The sequence below is a fragment of the Apteryx rowi genome, unplaced genomic scaffold, assembly GCF_003343035.1.
Source record: "Apteryx rowi isolate R43461 unplaced genomic scaffold, aptRow1 scaffold_836, whole genome shotgun sequence".
NCBI lineage: Eukaryota > Metazoa > Chordata > Aves > Apterygiformes > Apterygidae > Apteryx > Apteryx rowi.
This window is the reverse complement of record NW_020451134.1, coordinates 12,385-18,576: the sequence shown is the minus strand read 5'-3', so window position 1 is coordinate 18,576 and position 6,192 is coordinate 12,385.

The window sequence follows — 6,192 nt, the reverse complement described above, 5'->3', positions numbered from 1 at the left end:
TTAAGCCCTCTGTACTTGTTAACCTTACACTCTGTGTAATCCTAACTAAGATTTGTTTCCAATATATGTCTGTGTTGCCTAAGTCCCGTGTGTATACAGCATACAGTTTAACACTCAGTTATTTGGAAAAAAAAGTGATTTCACTATTGTGGCCTCAGAAAAAAATGCTTTTGCAGTTGCCTGTGACTAGCACTGGAGGAACATTTTTGCTGACCAAAATACTCTAATAAGTAGGTCATTGCTGTATTATTCCAGTTTTGTTATAAAACTTGACCACTGTGTTACTCTGACCATGTTAAAGGTACAGCTATGGTATGGTGTAGCCATCATAAAGTCTATTCAGTCACTGAGTACCTGGACATTAAATGGGATAAAGGCAGAGAAATAGCTCTGATTTATCTGTCATTTGCTGCTGTGATAATGGCTGAGTGTTGGGAACTGGAGATAACCTCAGTTTTGGGCTGTAGCATCTCTATGAGGCTTGGAGAATCTGTACATGTCAAGGTCACTTTGTGCTTGCACATTTGAATAAAATTTCTCTTTCTTGCAGTGATCCTCCAAGATTGGAAGGCAAGTAATAGGTTTAATAGTTTCTCAGTGATTTGTTTGAAACTTCAGTAATGCTTCTAGGCTCCCCCTTTCCTTTCCACATCTCCTTGCCATGGATGGCTGGTCCCTGAGTAGGCTCCAGTCTGGCTTATCAGACCTTGTCCTTCTTCCCAGCCATATTCCCTGCTCATTCAATTGAGGCACATCTTTTGTTTTTCTTTTCTCCCAGTGTGTGAGAACTCGTTGTGATGGATCTCGTGTGTGTATGTGAGGGACATACCAGGTGTGTTGACTTAGCGGAAAGGAGAGGGATGAGAGTAGTAAATTGTAGCTGTGGAGGAATCGCCTTTTGACAAGCTCCTTTGGGCATAAAATTGTTAAACTGCACACTGGGGATAGAGAGCAGCTCCACAGCCTGTCTCCCTAGACTAGAATTTGCTGGTAGGTATATGAGATTTTAGACCAATGAGTGACTGGCATATGGAGTCACAGAGTCAGAGGGAGGCCGCATCCGAGGTGCTGGCTGGGCTATAGGGGGCATATGGGACACCCCACTTCGGAACCTTGCTCTGGCAGCAGAAACTCCTTTGCCAAGAAGACTCATCTCATGTGTGTGCGTTCTCAGCTCAGACCAACAAACTTGAAGCAGATTCCAAAGAAGGCAACTACAGTTTGCTGACTGCAGTCCAGAGCACATCTTTTTTCATGATCCATGTGAGGTCCCAATCCTGAAAAGTTCAGGGAATAAGCTTCCCCCCCCCCCCCCTTCTGCTCTTCAGAGCTGATAATTTAGTATTACTTTCTGCCACACATCTGGAAAAGAATGAACATTTAACCACTTGGAAGTGGTTACTGTGTCTGTTCCAGTTGGTCAAAGATTTAGTCTGAGCCTATCTGCAAATAACTCAATGCAAAAAGAAGCGTTTTCCCTTAAATACATTTAATTGGAGCTGTGCATAAAAGAGAAAAATGTGTAAAGCCACAAAGCCGTTTCAAAAGCTGGTCTGTAGAGCTATTAAGTGTTCTCTTTTTCAGAAATAAGTAAGTTTCAGTCAAACACCTATAGAATGTAATCGTATATGACAGTCCATGTTAGAGTACAGCCATGAAAATGAAAGTAAATTTTTTTTAAGCTGGAATTCATGCATCAGCCTAATGAATAACAGGTTCTTGTTTGTTTGTTTGTGTTTTGTTTCGGTTGGTAGGGAGGATGTATTCTTTTGTTCTCACCATTTTGTGTTGGCTCCAGTCTCTGAATGCTACCATCACATTGACTTTGACAAATTCAGCTGGAAAAACAGACGCATTTTAAATAGTGGTGCCCAAATACCAGCTCTGTGATATGATTCACTTTGCGGAGGAGGAGAATGGTTTTTTTAAATTGCTGGCTGGTTTATGCCTAAAGGAAGCCTATTGCAGAGGAGATTTCACCTGCTAAGTCTACGCAACCCATTCTATTTCTGAAAGAGTTTCTTTGACAGTTGTCACATACACACATGTGCTATATAAATGAACTGAGGTCTGCTTCATACACTTTGAATTATAACCACACAGTGGTGCTATTAATTGTCTTTGCTATCAGTTTGCTCAGAAATTGTTGAATTTTATAGCACAGCCCTAAGAAAGGAGGCGCAGTGTTTCAGGAAGAAAAACATACACATTTATTCCAGAGAAGAGGATAAACACTTTTCACTTTAAAAGATGATCTAGTTAAGCAGTCAATGAATGTTTAGTTTTAAGACTTTTCTATGTATTCAAGTCTCCTTAGCACACAGTTTTGCTAATTCAGTATGCTAGATGATTGAGGAGGGTAGAAGACATGTCAGGAATCAAAAGTGGCATGATTTTAGTGATCAGGGAATGATTAGTCACTGTTTATCATAAAGCGGGGCCTTTGTGGAAATGATGGGATGGCAAATTCAAAATAAACAGCAGATAGTTAAACTATGGAACTTGCATCCCTGAAAATCTGCTGGTGCTGAAAGCTTGTGTGGATTTTAAAAAGCAGTTAGATGAATTTGTGGAAAAAAAGGTATTCAAAGGCTAATAATATGAAGAAATAATCTCTGGCTCAGGAAGTCCTTAAGCCTCTGATTACTGACAGTAGGAAGGAAATGCCAGGAGAAGTATCAAGGTACGTTTGCCCTGTTATTCTGCTCTTTCCTAGGTATCCTCTACTGGTCACACACCTAAATATATCTTTGGTGCAAGCTATTCTTGTAAAATGAAGACCATAAGCACAACAGTGAATATAAACTGGTGTTAAACTTATAACACATGGAACATAAATTTGGAGTCCTACTTCACTGAATACTGCTGATTTCATGTTACATTTTATTAGCAGTTGTAGCTTAACTTGACTCACACAAAAATTGTTAAATTTTCTTTATTTGTGTTTCTCTGTAATTTTAGGTTGATAATCAGTTCCTCTACATCTTTTTAACTAAAATGATTTGTAATATTACTCTGTTGTTAAAAGAGTTACCTTGATAGATTAATTGCTTTGAAATTCAAGTAAAAGTGAAACAATCTCTGTGTCATTTATAGCATTATAAAAGCTGATCATCGGCAAAAATACACATTTATGTAGTTAATTGCTTTCTTTTTTTGCTGATTGCAAAAATGGCTTTAGGATACTTTTCTTAAATATTACCTGAATAAGAAATTGTCTTTCTGAGTTTAAAGAATGGAGAAAACATTCTACAATAATGGATATCAAATAAAAAATTATAAGGCTTCATAATGTCTTTAAGTTAAATCCAGCTACATTATACGGTATACAAAAGGTTTGACTTTTTAGATTCAACTAGTACATATAGTAATGTATCCTACATAACAATTACCTTATACATATATAAGTATATATAATCTACATCTGTATTCACATACATATATTTTTTATAGATACAGGTTATTGAAATATTTTGAAATATATACAAATGTTATATAAACGATATATAAATTGCAGATCTGAAAAGAAAATGAAGAAACATTGCATATTAAGGAAAGCAGGTGACACTTTTCCTTGACTATAAATAAAAGGACTTTTTTTTATTACAGTTATCTAGTGAAAATACCTGTTCCCAATATAATGTTAGTGTGTTTACTACCTTTCATCATAATAAAAGGCTTACTGAAAGTAATGATTTCACTTGTTTTAACAGATACATATTTTGTTATTACAGTTTTTAGCAGAAAAGTGTCATACTATTGGTCTGATAATGGGAAATGTTTCTGTTAATGTGGCAAATTATATTTGGAGACAGCATGTGCAATACTAAACGCCAGAACGCCAGTGTGACCCATCTGCCCAATATGTAAAGTAAAATAACACCATTATGAAGTGATGATATGTTTACATACCCTTGTAACAGGATTAAAGTTTTCTTAATTGTCCCCTGCTTGAACCTCATGTAATGTTTTTGGTGTGTCCTATAGAATAATATTGAAAGAATGAACAAATCAGTGGCAGAACCTTCTGAGATTTGCCTAATTACAACTCAAATTGTTCCCATATTGGAAATTACATGCATATAATGCCTTTTGGGGCGCAGAATAGAAGAAGCATATGAAGGTCAGCCAACAGTGCATTGCAATGAGTTCTGTCTTCATGAACTTTTAAAATGTCTTTTTCATGCAATGAGACACATTAATTTACTAGAAACAGATTTCAGAATTGTTTTATCCAATTTTGGTAGGCTTATTTCTGCAATCCCCATAAACCTGCTATAGAAAACATAAATTGCAGTTACCCTGAATTTAGTTAAACTACCACAAATAGAAATCACTTAGCTTGGTCAGGTGTGGGATTGGGATGATGCTGTTGCATTTCAGGTACATGATTCCTTTCATTTTGAAAGATTCTGAAGAGTTTTTACAGACCTTAAACCAGATCTTGATGCATGCATCATCCAAAACATCACAGTGAAATGCAGGGGAGTTGTGGATAGGTCAAGGAGTACCAGCTGCATCCAGTTGTGTGTTCCCCGTGCTGCTGTTGTGTGTTTATGATAGGTGAATATATGATGGATTTTTAAATCCCATTCTAGCTCTTTTAGAGCACAGCTGCATGTGCACCAACACAACTGATAGTCAAGAAGTGGTGACCCYCCTGAGCAGAACTGCATGCTTGAGGGCAGAGAGCTACTTGCAGATTGACTAAGCCTTTGGGGAATGCATTAAAGATCAGTTAGGTTTTGCTATTGGTAAAGGCTAATGTTTCAGGAGATCAAAATGAGTCTTTTCTTGATTGACTTGATTTCTTCAAGTCAAAAAAGCTTGACTCTCTGCTTCAAGAAGAGTACTATGTAATTATTTAAGGTATTGAAAATCATATAAGGCATTAAAATCTGTTAGTTTCTCTATATTACTATATTACTGTAACAAACATTCTACTACCTGTATTCTAATAAAATCCCCATCCTGTTAATGCTTGCACACTGCAAAATGTTCGAGGACTTACATATTAGAAACAGGCTCCATAGCTCTCTGCAACCATGAAACTAAACAACACCCACAAGTTTTTGGTTTTTTTTTTTTTAGCTGCTTAAAAGATGGCCTGCCTGCTGCAGAAGCAAGACAACGCAGAGGAAAGGAATGGATATGGTGCACTATGGATGCGGATCAAAGAAGCATCTAGCAAGATTGTCCTGTTACAGAGAGAAACCAGCTGGACCTTCCTCTGCGGTGGTTCAGTAAGATTCACATAATGTGGTTTAAAATCATTAGCTTTCATATCTGAGTTTTGGCACCAGTTTGGTTCATTGGTAGCCTTTTTCCTTCCAACAGCAGTGCTGAGTCCCATTCTATCAGTGAAAAGGACAAAAATGGAAAAAGGAAAAAAATGACCATGACCTCCATGACCACGATTTGCTCTGCTTACAGGGCACAAATGAGAGAAATTTTTTTTGTGTCTGTAATTTTTTTGCTGAAAATTTCACCTGTCTTTTTCACTTTGCTGAAAATTTATCAACTAAGAAAGCCAAGCCAGACTCCTTGCATGGGTGAGAAGTGAAATGAAAATGTCATTTTTTCAGGGTGGGCAGAATATTGACTTATTGTCATGGCCTTGTGTATATCCAGTGACCTTGGAGAACTAGGGGCTTTTGCATTGCATCAGTATCATATGGATGATGGGAGTAATATGGGCTGATGCTGGAGCAGAGGCTCAAACCCCAAATCTGTCACTACCAAAGATTTATGCCTCATGTCATTATAAAGGAGAAGCAGCTTAAAATTCTTAATTCACACTAAAGCTTCATCAGCTTTTCAGAGAGCTTTAGATTTTGACTTGACCTATTCCAGCAGGGAAGAGGGGCAGGGAGTTCATGCTCCAACCCGCAGCACAAGTGTGGATAGCATTAGCATTTGGCTTTGATTCCTTAACAGGATAACCGCAGCCAGACTCCCCAGGGTGTTATGGATGTTTTGTGCTGACCCTGTAGTGCAATCTGGTTCTCAAGCCAGTGTATCTGGGCTCATCACACCAGCATAGTCGGTGCTTTCAGACGTGGAGAGCTGGCGTGGAGTCTACTGTGTCATTCCTTTCCCTGTTCTTGGCCAGAGGATTTACGGCATGTGTTCATGACATGAAAACCTTAATGTTGCTCCAATTCATGGAGACTGGTTTGGCCCAATGGCTTG